The sequence below is a fragment of the Piliocolobus tephrosceles genome, chromosome 9, assembly GCF_002776525.5.
Source record: "Piliocolobus tephrosceles isolate RC106 chromosome 9, ASM277652v3, whole genome shotgun sequence".
Classification (NCBI taxonomy): domain Eukaryota; kingdom Metazoa; phylum Chordata; class Mammalia; order Primates; family Cercopithecidae; genus Piliocolobus; species Piliocolobus tephrosceles.
The window spans coordinates 113,175,860-113,192,173 of NC_045442.1; the positions used below are offsets into that span (position 1 = coordinate 113,175,860).

Below are 16,314 nucleotides of genomic sequence, written 5' to 3' on the forward strand. Positions count from 1 at the left end.
GGGGGGGAGGGAGGGAGGGAAACAGAAAGAAAAAGAAAGGAAGAAATGAAGGAAGGAAAAGAAAGAGAGAAAGACAAGGAGAGGGAGGGAGGGAGGGAGGGAGGGAGGAGACGGGAAGGATGGGGGGGGAGAGGGAGAGGAGGGGAAGGGAAGGATGGGGGGGAGAGGGAGGGGAGGGGGAGGGGAGGATGGGGGGGGAGAGGGAGAGGAGGGGAAGGGAAGGGGAAGAAAAAGGGGAAGGGGAAGGAGGGCGGGAGGGAGGTCAAGAAAGAAAGAAATGTCTCAAACTCCTATCTTTAAAGGTGCCAAGTTTTCACTTTTCTCAAACAATGGTAAGATTAAGCAAAGACAAGAAAATTTTTGCAAATTATTTAAAAGGAACTATTAGAGAACACAGTCTGTTTCTATTATCTCTTACAGAATGAATCCTTGTTTTCACTCCCACAAGTTTTTGTTACTAGAGTTGTACCAGTAAAGTACTCATTTAGTAAAGGCCATCTGAGGCTCACCAACCTTTTACCACCAGTTTCCCTGAACTTAGTAATTTGCAAGAATATTTGTGGCACTTTTATAGAAATGTAAAATCAAAACATTGAAAAGTTTCTAAATGGCCAAGCATTTTAAAAACCTACAAAAATATAACAAGACACAGCCTTACTACCAGATACAAACTTAATATCTACAACACATACCATGTCCTGGCCTTTTACGCTTAGAAAACATATCATACTAAAAGGTTAGAAGAAGTAGAAACGTCTCTCCATATTCAGAACCCACAATGATTCATTATATAATGCTAATTCCAAGAGCAAAAAAATATTAAAACACAAACTTGATATTGTAAGGAACCCTAAACCCACCACCGAACAAGTCAAAACCATACTCAAAGTTCTTACAGCCTCAGCTCTCAGGAACTTCATTCATAACAGGTTCCAAAATCTGTCATCCAGGAATACATCTCTCACCTGTGTTTTTCCTGGAAGTATATACAGAGCCCTAACGTAAGCCCTGGCCTGGATGTTTTATTAGCACCATTTGAGCCAACATGTATAGAGTTTACCATCACTAGGTCGTGTACAAATGGCCCTTGGAAAGGCGATTATGACAAGTTAAGACATTTTGATTGTGAATGGCAGAATTCCATTAAAGAGTATTTAATAAATTATTCTTACTTCATCTCCATCATCTCTTTCATTTCTCAAAATAGCTTTATAAGATAGGCCTTATGGCCAGGTGCAATGGCTCATGCCTGTAATCCCAGCACTTTGGGAGGCTGAGGCAGGCGGATTACTTGAGGTCAGGAGCTCTAGACCAGCCTGGCCAACATGGTGAAACCCCGTCTCTACTAAAAACACAAAATTAGCCAGGCGTGGTTGTGCATTCCTGTAATCCCAGCTACTCGGGAGACTGAGGCAGGAGAATCGCTTGAACCTGGGAGGTGTAGTTTGCAGTGTGCCCAGATCATGTCACTGCACTCCAGCCTGGGCAACAGAGTAAAACTCCATCTCAAAAAAAAAAAAAAAAAAAAAAAATATATATATATATATATATACGCCTTATTATTTTCCCCATTTGAAGACGAATTGAAACTCGCAAGGGTTAAGTAACTTGCCCAATGTGAGAGGACAGATGACTAGAGAGTCCAGGAGCGTGGATCTGAATTCAGGCTTGGAGTCTGTGTCTGTAATGACTAGGGAATTCTTGTCACTACACACAGGACAAACACAGACATGCTAGTCTTATACTGGTCCATTAGCTACACCATCCACTGAAGATAAAAGTAAAAAAGGTGTAGGCTTTTGGCAGTGAGGGCTGATGATACTAAAATTAATAAAACCTGGATAGCAAGGGCAGCCTGGAATGGGCTAGTGGGCACAGGACAAGGGTTTCAAGTCCTGTCTCTGCCATTTCCTAGCTTTGAGACCTTCGACTCTGAAAATCTTTCTTCCCTACTCTCAGAGATATTGTACAGTTTGAAAAAATATTACAAAAAATGCATGGAAAACTGGAAAACACAATCAAATGGCATCTCAGGGAAACAGTAAAGATTCAGGAGAAAAGCATTTCCAATCAACTCTCCAGATGGAAGTGTTAGCTTTTTACCTCTTTTGAGAATGAGTCTTGCTGTGTTGCCCAGGCTGGAGTGCAGTGGCATGATCTTGGCTCACTGCAACCTCCACTTGCCTGGTTCAAATGATCCTCCCAACTCAGCCTCCCATGTAGCTGGGACTACAGGCACTTGCCACCGTGCTCAGCTAATTTTTGTATTTTCAGTAGAGATGGGGTTTTGCCATGTTGGCCAGGCTGGTCTCGAACTCCTGACCTCAAGTGATTTGCCCACCTCAGTCTCCCAAAGTGCTGGGATTACAGGCATGGAGCACTGTGCCCTGGCACTTTTTGCCTCTTGGAACATGCCAAGATCCTGGTTTTGTAATCCCACGGGGTCCTAGACTTTCTACCTTCTTAGTTTCCTCTACTATTCTTCTAGATATATGCCTAAAGGAGGATCAGTTAGCTCCACAGAGAAGACACAGAGTATTTATGAAATGTCTGCTTTTGCTCTGCAAATGTCTGCTTTTGCTCTGTCTGTGGGGTGGGGAGTGGGGGGCAGGCACCAATGTAAGCATTGCTGTAATAATAGAAGTGGGTTACTGCCACTAATAATCTGCTTCCCCAACATCTTTATTTATTGTATTTGACTTCTCCAGGTAACAATTCCCACCCTCCTTTCTGTATTAAACTCAGATCTGCACCCTGCTGCTAACTCTAACGGTACCTGATCCCAGCTGGTTCATCATAGTGCTTCATCCTTGTCCAAACAGATGAGTCCAAACGGTGGTGTGTGAATAGTGGTATGTGAACTAAGTGAGTCAAATAAGAGTCCTTCCTTGTGTTTTTTAAAACTGGAATTAAGCAGGATGAAGAACAACAAACAACCTTTTTTTCTCTGCTATCAAAGCTGGGAAGAAGGGAACCTGCAGCTTCCAACCGCCATGCTGCTGCTTGCATGGGGAAATCTTATTTGGGTTATAGAGAATCAAATATCCATGCGGGGAGACACAGTCCAGGCAGCATCCTGCCCCCAATCCAGGAATACCCCTGACTGTTACAGTTACAGGTGGCAACAAATCACTTGTTGCCTATGCAACTTTGAAATGGGATTCTGATACTTAAAACTAAAATATCCTAACTTATCACAATCCCCTTTCCAAAGAATAACCCTGCATTTCTTGGAGGGAGAAATTGAGTAAAACGTGTTAAAAGAGACCCTAATGCCTGGCAGAAGAGAGGACTGAATGTCCTTAACAGATCTACCCAATTCCACTTGCAAAGTCTCCAGTGCTGTTAAACATAATAGACAATTATGACTACAAAGATCTGAAAACAACAAGAACAGCGATTTTTCTCTTCAGGTAGGCGGAGTGTGCGTTTAATGATGAAGCCAGCAGTACCAAATAGAGCACACATGTCTTGAGCGCCTTGCAAGGTGGTAACATGAATCTTCCCTTCCACTGAATATTTCCACACAAGAGTTATCATTATTACTTTAAAAAATATATGCAGAATCTTAATATGTTAATTTCCCCCAATTAGTAAGATTCCCAAACATGTTATTAAATTTCTCTAAGATGTCTAGTGTTGTGGCAAAATGTGACAATACTATATTCAAGCTTAAAAGAGCATTGTCAAGAATGCAATGTATTGCTTTCTAAAACCAACATCACTCTGTTTTCCCTCTAGCACGTCAGTGCTGCTCAAATGTTATTAGGACTATAAAAATTCGATTTAGTTGGTCTTCTTGTCCTCACGAGGGATCTTCAACACACACACACACACACACACACCACAAAATGTTTTTAATGGCAATGGGGCATGGTTTTATCACAAAGACTAAAAATTGAGAATTTTAAAAATATAAAGGCAATACACATGGCTCTGAATGCATGTTCTGATGCCAGTATATTTACATGTATATTCCCAGGAAGATATATTTTCACAGACTCACTCTCAATGCCATCAGGAATCCACCTCTACTAGACAGAAAAGGGCACGCTATAGACTGAAAAAGGTTGAAGGGATGGCAAGGACTTATTCTTTCACCTGTCCCTGGAGTCTGGTATTTTCCTAAGCCATCTGTAGGAATCTGAGAGCTCACAGGTCAACTTCATTAATTCATTCTGTAAAGTGGACCTCAGTTTTCTTTGTTACCATCCTGCATCCATTCATTCTTCCTCCAGTAACAGCCCTCTGGGGAGGAAAACCTGTCCTCATTCTTAGCCTTGTGTGGAGTTGATTTTTCTCCCACCTCTAAAGTGAGCTTATGGCTTGGGCCAGGCCCATCAGTGGGTCACAGATCCCTAGCCTGAGTGATTAGTTCACAGACATGCAATCATCCAACCAGAGCCAATGAGGAGCACTGCAGTATGAACCTGGAAGGATGTCGGGAGCCATCTTGTCATCGCGTAGAGCTGAGAATGGAACCAACATGGAAGAGAGTAGAGGCCAGAGATGGAAAGACATAAGCTGCCCAATGACATCAATGAGCTATTGATAACTGGGCCCTGAAGTTACATGAGTCCATAAATGTCCTTGTTGCTTAAAGCCAGCCTGAGTCACGTTTGTGGTCTCCTGCCACAGAGAATTCTAACTGATGTAACCTGTTTTCCCTCTTTTAGACGATCAGCATGTGGAAATTCTGGGGGAAGGATGTGAAAAAGTGGGCAGATTGGTTCTGTAACTACAAGTGACAAGCATGGAGACAAACACTGTGACCCAAGAAGTATGAGTTCCCAATAAAGTATTAATCTCTGCTACCTAGTATGACACACCCACCTTATAAAATATAAGCATTTGGTCAAAAGCCTAAAAGTGACTGGGCAAAGTACCCTAAACTGAGGTTGCACTCAGATGACTTTATTTGGAGAGCAATATTTTTACCATACAATTATGCCTGTTATCACTAATTTTCTACATTTGATTTTAAGAGGTAAATAGGTAATGGGCAATCTTTATTTTCTGAGTTATTTTCAAGGGAGCATTACATGCATTTTGTAATCAGAACAAAACCTGTTTGTAACCATAAAACAAGAATGACAGCAGCATATATTTTAAATTAAATAATCTGGTAAACATGTAAATTCTTTCCTAAACAAAAGAATTACTCATTACACACAAGACTTTTCTAGTTCTACCAACCCACAGCCATACCACTGACTTCTGGTCATCTTTACATCAAACTTATTTTTTTTTAAATATGCCAAAAATATAACAAAAAAGAAGAATCAGTTTCCTTTTAAATTACCACCAATGCAACAGTATGATCATGCTCGATTTTCTTTGTAATTGTATGGTATTACAGCTATTATTAGTATAATAAGGTTATTTAGGCTAGTAGCTAGTCACTATTTATTATGTATACTTAATAAGATGGGGATTATAAATGAACTAAACAGAAGAAAACAGTTTGTTTTGAAAATTTCTTGGCTGTAAGTAGACTGTATTAAAAAGTCCCAGGATCAAGTACATTTTATAAGGTCTTTGCAGGGAAATGCAAGCCTTAACCAAATCAACATCATTGGACTACTATGTCAAGGAACCACAGTTAAAATCATTCACAAGGAACTCGTATTTGGGAAAATAATACATTTGCTTTTCAAAACAGAGTTCTATAATCTAGCTAATTTTCCATTACATGTCCTAAATCCATCTTCCAGGATCACACAGCATCAGAAGAAAAAATCCATTGATAAAAAGAACCTAGAGCTTGGTTTTCAAATGTTTCAGTAAAATGTAGAAATTGTAATGGGCAAAATGGATGTTTAGCTCCTGAGAGCAGAGAACAAAAAAGTGGCAGTGTGAGGTGATTCATATATTCAATATTTAGCTCCTTACTCCAGAAAGCAACAACAACAACAAAAAACATACACACACATACAAAAAGAAGGAAGAAAGATGTAAATCTAGATGAAGATATTATCAAGAAATCATCTGTTTTTGCAGAATGCAGGCTCTTTTAGGTAAGATACTGACTCCATCAATTTTCAGGGGAAAATCACTTAATTATCTGATGATTAATAATTCTTTTCCTACTAGTTGGTTTATTCAGCAGCAGTTCTTCCAACCTGATTAACAGCCTCCCAAGCTTTCTTTCTTTTAGTTACTTTTTTTAGAGACAGGGTCTTGCTCTGTTGCCCAGGTTTGATCATAGCTCACTGCAGCCTTGAACTCCTGCGCTCAAGGGATCCTCCTGCCTCAGCCTCCCAAGTTGCTACGATTACGGGCATTAGCCATCCTGTCCAGCAATGCTTGCTTTTGCAGGAGAAGTAAAAAGGGAAACAAGAAATGCAAACACACAACAATTATTTTTAAAACCCAGCAATATGGAACACAGAATGTCTCTGCATGATTACTCATTAAGATAGAGAGGGATCTATCTATTCACCAGAATTTCCACACCAAAGGGGTTTCAAGGCAACAAACTGCTTGGAATGGGGTTGGGGTTGGGGGTCACCTGGGGGAACTTACTGAGAAGCTTCACTGGTGTAGTAAACACAGGGTTTTCACTCGGGCTGTAAACTTGCTTGAATATATGACACCTGTCTTAAAGTTGCATTTACATTTACCTGGCGAATGTTCTGGTTTTCCTTAAACTATGGATTTGTTTGTGACGATAGAGATTATGAGCAAGCTGAACTACTTCTCCCATCCATGGCTACCCCCTGGGCCATTCTCTATTATTATCCTCACTTTCCAGAGTTGCTGAGAGTTGGGGTTGATATAACTTCCCCCGATCATGCAGGTACTGAGTTGCAAGATCTCAAATAAAATAAAGACAATTTTTCACAGTCAACGTGAGCATTTCTGAGATGAGATACAAGGTTGAATAGCCCAATAAAAGGGAAAATGGTGAACATTTTCCGCCCCCCCCCCCAACTGGCCCTCTTTCCCCAAGCTGTATCATTGTGTCTTTATCCTTTATTGTTTCTTATCTTATTTTAGATTCAGGGAATATTCGTGCAGGTGTATTACATGGGTTTATTACATGACGGTAAGGTTTAGGTTTCTATTGAACTCATCAGCCCAGTAGTGAACAAAGTCCTCAATAAGTAATTTATCAATCCTCCCTTCCCCTCTCCCCTTCCCCTACTTTTGGAGGCCCCAGGGTCTACTATTTCCATCTTTATGCCTGTATGTACCCATTGTTTAGCTCCCACCCACTTACAAGTGAGAATATGCACTGTTTGATTTTCTGATTCCCAGTTAGTTCCCTCAGGATAATACCCTCCAGTTCCACTCATGTTGCAGCAAAAGACACGATTTCATTCTTTTTTAAGCAGCTAAGAATTGTTCTAGGTACCTTCACCTTGAAGAACAGGGTGTAGGTGGAGTAGCAAGGGAGGCTGGAGGGCCAGCCCAGGGCTTTCCAGGCTTTCCAGTCTTATTCTCAATGAGCGGGAGAGGAAACCAGAAGACTTGCTTTAGAGGTCTCAAAGCATTTCCCTCCTCTGCTCATTTCTTTTCTCCTCTCTACATTCTAGAGCCATCTGGTACCCTCAGTGATTTTTATTCTCCTCTACTCCATCCTGGACTAGACCTCACAAGCCAAAAGAAATGGCAGTCAAGTAACCATCCACAAAATAATAAAGGGTATCTAATCTCTTAAGCATATCTAGGAATATTTATAAGTTTAGAGATTAAAACAGAAACCTTGGCCAGGTGCAGTGGCTTATGCCTCTAATCCTAGCACTGTGGGAGACTGAGGTGGGCGGATCACCTGAGGTCAGGGGTTTGAGACCAGCCCGGTCAACATGGCGAGACCCTGTCGCTACTAAAAATCAAAAATTAGTTGGGTGTGGTGACACACACCTGTAGTTCCAGTTACTCGGGAGGCTGAGGAATGAGAGTCGCTTGAACCTGGGAGGGAGACGTCACAGTGCGCCAAGATAGTGCCACTGCACTTCAGCTTGGGTGATAGAACTAGACTCTGTCTCCCAAAAAAAAAAAAAAAAAATCCTCATAAATATCTGTATTATTAATTGAATCAAGATTGAAGTGTCTCAATTTTTAAGATTTGTCACTGTTCATTTATCCTAGAAATACTTATCACCTTAATAATAACAGTTTATATAAGTAATCTAAATTCATTCTAAATGTAAACCTAAAGTCATTCATAGAAGGAAATAGATGTATACTTGTACATATATAGTCATATATATTATTAATATAAGATCAATTGACATTTACAGCCTGATTTTTAAGCTATATAACTTTCTTAATAGACTACTTTCAATCTAAAATCTAAAATGAAACACAACATTTTAGATCCAGAAACTCACAACTTTTCAAACCATAGAAATGCAAACATCTATGGTCAATCTAATGTCAGTTGCAAAGGAAATAAAAAGCCATGTGGCATTTGTTAATAAACATACTGTCCTTTAAAATGTTCCACACTAATAGAGCAAGCTATAAAAATACACTCTTATTTGCTGCTTACTGGGATAGACTACTTCCTGTACAGGTTATTCAGAATTGGTACATGTAAATAAGGTGTTTCAAAACATCTTCCCTGGCATAAGAGTGGTCTTGAGAACAGCAACATGATACCGTAGGTTTACTACCTATACTTGGCCAACATGGTGAGACCCTGTCTCTAATACAAAACAAAAATTAGCTGGACATGGTGACACACGCCTGTAGTTCCAGCTACTCAGGAGACTGAGGCTCAAGAGTCGCCTGAACCTGGGAGGCGGAGGTCACAGGGAGTCGAGATCGTGCCTTTGCACTTCGCCTGGGTGACAGATCCTGCCTTTGCACTTCAGCCTGTGCCTTCTTCCAAAAGAGGGCACAGGTGCAGTGACATCATTTCTCTCCATTTTGACGTCAACACCTTCAGGAGTTGGCTGCACTGTGCCTATCTGGACTCAGCCAGCCACCAGCTGCAGCAGATGGAACTCTTCACTTTCCATCCTTCCTCTGTGTCCTTCCACACAGTGAGCTCTCAGATGACGCATTCCTTCCCAATTTCTTCTCCTAGAACATTTCAACTCATTCTTCAATATCCAGCTCAAATATGACTTTCTTGGCAATGCTCCCTCTTCTTCCCAACAGTAGAGTTAATCAGTCTCCTCCCCGAGTACCCACCATATTTTTGTATTTATCTCTTTTGCAGAACTCCTAATGCTGGACTTTACATCATGAGTACATCAATACTTTAATATTTTAATCTAGGAACCATGTTATTTTATTCTACATTTGGCCCACTGCCTGGCAAAGGCACTCCATATGTTGGTGAAAAAAAACTGAATGAATAAATGAATGAATGAGTCAGTGAGAACCTGTAACAAGAACTTAGTACAAATAAAGTCTAGCAGAGTCAGGAAGTCCATGTATTTTTGGCCTGTTTCCCACGCAGTTTTCATACACACACGCACACAAAATGGTCAGAGAAATAGTTGCATAATAAAATGTAGACACCTCCAAGTCCTGAATCCAGAGTTATTCTTCTGCTTCGAATAAAAAAGACTAAACACAGATGTCCGGGCTGAAACATCTGAATTTGAAAATCAGGCTACGTGTAACCTACCATCATTATTACACAGTTTATCTCATTTGCATTATAGATCACAGCTTCAGGATGTTCATGCTTCTTATATTAATTACAAGAGCCAGAAACAATGAAAAATGCCAGTAAAATTGTTTTGGCCTCTTTTCTAGGAATATTGTAAACATCTCCCAAAGACCCATAGCCTGCATGGTTGTCTAACACACACTAACCAATTCTTCTTCCAAAAGAGGGTAATTACTCGGGGTAAAGGGCAGTGTCTCTTGGTAACCAAATAACCTAATTTCTTCCAACGACTGCTCTCCCACAAACAAATGGCCTGAGGCAGAGAGAGAATGGCTGATTTTCAACTTATATGACCACTAATGACCACTTCTGTGCAAGGAAGAACGCCTGTTAGTCAGCGGCACTGGTTTAAAGGGATTTACATGAGTTCACAGAAAAAACCACAATATGGACTTAAGATAAACAGCTGTCTGCAGCTCTAAACCCTGTGACCTTCATCTTGACATCTAGTAGAAAACCTGTTTACATTGTGATTGCACATGGTGGTATTTTATCTGTTGTAAAAGTTTACAAAGATCTTTTTAAAACTGCAAAACTCTGTAATAACCTTACCAATAGAAAGCATCAATCTCTACCTCCCAACTCTAATCTAGTCATGCCCTTTGTCCCTGAAAACATCTCTGAAGAGGCAGATAGGCAGGACATCATCTAAGGAATCTTCCACCAAGTCCCTTCCTCTTCCCACAATTCCACTCTGCCTTAGGATGAGTGAAGGCACTGCTTCTCCACATACCTTAGTAGATTACACAGTCAACCAAGTACAACCCTTATAGCCCTATAACCCTGCCCTGGGGTCTTGGTTTCTCTCACAGAACTCCTGCCTTTTATTTGACCTAGCCCCTGTCCACTCCCACCCACTCTACCTCTTCCTCTTGCCCCACACTATTAATTTTGAAAAGTTCCAAACCTGTAGAAAAAGCAAAAGAATGGTCCAATGAACACCTATATAATCTTTCTGTAGGTTCACTAACTGAACACCTCTGTTTCTTGATATACGCTCAATACGAAACAGATGACCCCCTGATTTCTTGATGCCAGTGATGCGGCCCTGCCTGAGGCCAACTAAGCTCTTGGGATCCAACCCTCTTCCAAGGTATTGCAAAAGTCCTGGCTCAGGGGCCATGGCTTAGTGCCTCATTCCCATGGTCATGATCACTGACTTTGCACCTAAGGGTCTAGAATCACCACCCCCTTTTCTACCAGATCTCAGTATCACCATTGTTGAAAAGTCTCTTGTTGCTCAACAACACCTAAACATTCCCAAGAGTATACCCATTTAATATGATAAACACTACACATTTACAAGGATATATACTCAGGCCAATTCATTAATCTGTCAAGGTCTTCGTTCATCATCTGTTAAATGTGGATACTCACATCACCCATCTCATTGAGTTGTGCAAATGATCAAATAAAGTACTTATTAGAATGACTGGCACATGGTCAGCATGCGTCCACTATTTTACCACCTTTTATCAAACGTTTGCTTTACAATGCTTGATTTTCCAACTCTTCGACCTCTCTGTGTATGCTGTAAGCCTTTCATACCCTCCAGCACACTCCTTCATATATATCCTGGCTTGGAGGTCCTTCGTGGCCTGGTGCCCTTGTAAGCTTCCAGCCTCCATGCACCCATCCTTCCATCTCTTCTATCCTTTTCTCCATGAACCCAGAATCCAAGCCTACAGGTATTTACCATCCCAGAAACACACTGTGCACCCCCATTGTTTTACATGAATGTTGGGATCAATGTGCAAAAGCTATCTGTGCTCACTATTCAGAGTAAAACATCATTTCCTCTGGGCTCACACAGGGCTTTCTTTTGCACTTCTGTGAACACATATTTGCTCCATTCACGAATGGCTGATGTTATGTAAGTAAGTCATGCCTTGGTTTACTAATTCCCTAGGAGCTGATTCTTACCTAAGGTTTTTATGACCCAGTCTGACCCCTTGAACTCTTCCAGGTCATAGAGAATCCACTGGGAATTGGTCTGAAAATGGACGTGTTCACATCCCTGATGTTAATAATCATCTAACTGACAGAGAAATCTTCATCCTAGAGATTTCTAGACTTTACTCCTTAAGCACATTCTGTTCAGAAAGGAGCAAGACTGGAAATCAGACCTTGAAAACAGTAAACAATGTTCTTCAATATCATCCGCACATTGGTGAATGAATACACATCGTCAAATCAATCAGCCAGAGATGACATCGGATCCTCGGTTTTTTTTTTTTCCTGACAAGTAATAAATCCACAGCAGGGCATTCTGGCTTACCACGTGGGTTTTCTCCTTGCTTCAGCTCTCCTTATAATTGTCAGAGAGAAGCATTAAGTGAGGCTCTTTATTTCTCATTCTTTTGGGTGTTAAATTTCTATAAGCTTAAAGTAATAACTGCAAGAACTCAATAGATGAGGTACTGTGCTATGAGAAATGGAAGTATAAAATTACCTCTAAATAATCTTAGCATACTCTGAAGGATACTGACTTAGGTATACAATTACAATGTAAAATATAGCCTTGTTTTTAAATATGAGAGAGAAAAGAATAAAAGGAAAACCTAAAACCTAAAAGTTATAGAACACGTACTCACACACATATAATGCACATATACGTAAAAATGCATGTGTTTATTCATGGCTGTCATGAAACTAACACAATTCATCTATTGTATTATTTTTTATTTTATTTTATTTCTGAGATGGATCTCACTCTGTCACCCAGGCTGGAGTGCAGTGGTGTGATCTTGGCTCACTGCAATGTTCGCCTTCCAGGTTCAAGTGATTCTCATGCCTCAGCCTCCCGAGTAGCTGGGATTACAGGTGCCTGCCACTATGCCCGGCTAATTTTTTAAAAATATTTTTAGTATAGACGAGGTTTTACTGTATTGGCCAGGCTGGTCTTGAACTACTGACCACAGGTGATTTGCCTGCCTGGGCCTCAAGTTTGCTTGTTTGTTTTGGTGGGAAGGGGGAGTTGTTATACAAAAAATAAAAGAGAGTTGCCATGTTCCAACTTTCAGATGCAGCACCTGGACCACTGAGAAATCAACAAATCTTTCCACGGTAATGAGAATGGGGGTCATAAATGGTACTAAACTTTAAGGTTACACCTACATGAGAAAGAAGACCCCTGGCTCAGAGACGTGCTTTCCAAGAAGGAAAAGCTGGTAGGGTCATAGTGTTCAGACTCTGAGATAGGATGAAGAAGAGAAAGTAGGGTCAGGGCAAAGTAACCTTGCCAGAAGTTTAAACTATCACACGATCCCCATACTATAAGTAGAAGAAGAAATGGAGGCTGGCACTTTTCTACAGATACTAAGGACATAAGAAAATATTAATGGAGTTGGCAGACTTGAAGCCAAAATAATTTTCTAGAACCTGATGACAGTTTTGGAAGGATAACACAGATGGCCGAGGCAATGGCAGGGGACAAGACTTCCTGAAGAACTTTTACTACATTTTCTTACATATGAATTCATAGAAGACTCTACAAAGCTTCTTCCATCCTTCTGGGATTATCTTCCTGTTTTCCCCTCTTCTTTATTCTCAAACTGCAATAAATAGATGGTGAATGGGAGCATGATCAGCTCTGAGGTGGGTAGGGGGAGACTCCGTTCCTTTTTTGCCAACAAAGGTCTTTGTAACAGACACACAGGCTAGGTCACAATTACAGACTAAAGATGAGATAAAAATTGGAATACTTACTTATTGAACTAAGCCATAGCAAATATTTTTGAGATTATGTCTCAGTGTTGAACCCTCAAAAATGACTTCTCCAGCATGTGATAATCATCAAACATGAAGATTTCCAGAAACAGAACAATAGAGAAAGGAACTGACTATATTTACATCCACAAGTGACGGAATAGGGAAGAGGGAAGTATTCTTTGATCTTCCACCATTCTTAGACCACCACCTTAGATGCCGTGTCTGGGAAAACCTGAGACACATGAATAATTAACTTTAAGCTAAGTAAGTAATCTCAGTAGTACTCCTACGAGTTTATGGTTCTTGAAATACACGCTTTTCTTAAATTCAGAATTTAAGGAAAGTCTATTTTCCTAGTCATGCTAGTTACTTTATATTAGATAATCTGGATAAACTTTCAACCAATCTAGTAGGGTTAATTCAGTTTGCATGACTTCTAACACTTTATATGGCTTAGCCAAACAGAAGATGAATAAAAATGGAAGAAAATGAGGTATAGGTGGAAAGGGTAATTCAAAGCATATCTGAGAGAGTTGAAGAAAAAAGCAACTTCAGAAAGAATTCTTGGTTTTAAACTGATGTATCTTCATAGAAAAGTATATATACAAACAAAAAAAATCTCAATTCGCAAAATTATTTTAATAACTACAGCACTTAATCAAGCCTAGTTTATAAAGTGCTCCAAATACCTAAAAATAATATGTGAATGAGGAAGATTTTTTCTATAATCAAACCCTTGTTCTCCCACAAAATTACATTCAAAGAGACATGTTAAAATTAATTATGTGAAGTGCAAAATCTAAATTTTGTTTTAATACTTTCTAAAGAACATACATCTCCCTAAAAAGAAAAAAGCAAAATGTTTTCATAGTATATAGGTTTATCCTATAGAAAACACAAGGAACTTCTTTATTTTAAAAGGTCAATATCTTTATACTGTTATATTTAAGACAAGTTCTTAGGACACCAAACAGACTCTGCCATTCACAAAATCTAAGTGAATCCATAATAAGATAAAAACAAATTTACAGGAAATCACAGTGGTAATAAATCTACTGAATTATTATTTATAGTGTGTTTGTGAAGAATACAGCATAACAAGGCAACAGGCCAGTATTTAAGGGCTGAAAGATTTATCCAACCTTAAACATATCAGTCTACGCAGGCCTGGAGTCTGTAATCATTATTGCAGTTTAATCTGTCTTTGCAAAACAAAACTAAAAAGTAGACTGTGTGCTTCTGTGATTAATCATTTGCATTTAACACCAATCTGAACTAATATAAAAAATCCAAAAATGCAGCACCAAGAACAAGGTACGGAGAGATGATGGAATTTGTTTAGAATACCATGTTCTGAAAGTGTCATGCAACCTTCTGTTAAATATTTGGTTCATTCTCTTTTGTCATCCTGATTCGTATTCTGGAAGCCGTTAGAGGCTACAGGATTATTTCATTACAACCACAACATATGTCGGTGAGCAAAATCCCCGATCAGTTGCAAACTTCTTCCCCATTAACCCCAAAGAATCATGGCACTTGAAAATCCCAAAAAGAGTTGTGGATTCCTAAGTCTCAACTTTCTGCACAAAAAATGCCAGTGTGCAACGCGGCACCCTACAGAAAAAAAAAGCAGTGTAAACAGTTTGTGAGTCCAGGCTATCCACGGCAGAAGCATAGAGTAGAAAGCTCAGATGACAATGTACTTTCAATGAAAATGGCCATGCTGTGGAATCATAAAAATAAAGCAAAGTTGGCAGTCATCCTCTCAGCATTTGGTGTTCAACTTTGGAATGCTGCCAGGTACGTAAATGTAGCCAAGGAGAACACATGTCTTTAAGAAAATGAAGACATTTTCAAAAAAGAAGAAGAAGAGAAAACAGGGAGGGAGGGAGGAAGAGAGAGAATGAGAGACAGACCAGAACTGCACTAAATAAGCAGTTGCAGTTACTAACACTGCCTCCTCTACCTCCCCCCTCATCAAAGCTGCTTTAACTTTGATGACCAGTACTTATTTGCAGATGTACATATTTTTCCCTGACCTTGGCAGCATCAAAGAATTTATACACTTAGCAATTCTTGCACAATCTCTTGAAAAGAACAGCACAAATGTTCTACCCATCCATGCCAAGCAGGACTTGTTACTCTTCTCCACCTATTTTCCTTTCAGTAAGTTAATTTATCTGCTTAGATTTTGGTTCTAAAATAAACTTCTAAGACAACTAACCTTAGGGATTTTTTTTTTCCTTCTTTTGATGAAGTTAGGAGAAAAGAAGTTATAGGAAAAACTAATTCACTTAATAGGCTATAAATCTGTGCAGAGTACTAAATACAAAAGATTAAGAATTATAGCTTTTCCAGGCTTATGACGATGATAAATGAAATTTCTTCATTCCTGTATCTGTTCTCAACACACAGCCAAAGAGTTTATACTGGAATCAAAGACAACCTCGATAGCTACAATAATCTTAATAACAAGTCCAAGATAACTATACTTTTATGTATTAAATATCGTACAGCACATTAACGATTTGAAAATAATATTCATTCGTTCTAATAACAGTGCTTAAAAGTCATGTTTAACACCTGGTTCTCCTTAATAAATTAAAATTATGACAACTTACAAAGCAAAAGCCCCTGTGAATTGCAACACAGTTTCTAAAGGGGTTACTGTAAAACTAGGTGCCATAAGTATGCCGAACTTTATCCAGATTCACAACAGGGGTGATTCATGGGCCCACATCAGCCTCAGCCAAACCTCAAAACAGGTGATTCATACTTGATTTCATTTCTGTTTATTTTTCTTTTAAAAAAAAAGGACTTTCAGAATTCCAAAAAGGTTATGTTCCTATGACTTTTGTGGGAGAAAGGAAAAAAGTAAATGCTCCTCCAATTCCAGTTCCACTTTTCATGACCAGCAAGAGTGGTGTAGGATGCCAAACAGTATCACAAACTAGGAATCTGAGGAAGTTTTC

General features: G+C 39.5%; 1 protein-coding gene across 3 annotated transcripts in view; it reads right to left on the reverse strand.

Moving 5' to 3' along the window:
* The window catches only part of CACNB2 (calcium voltage-gated channel auxiliary subunit beta 2), a 413,977-nt gene that overhangs the window by 380,203 nt on the left and 17,460 nt on the right, over positions 1-16,314 (reverse strand). The gene's annotated exons all lie outside the window — the stretch shown is intronic.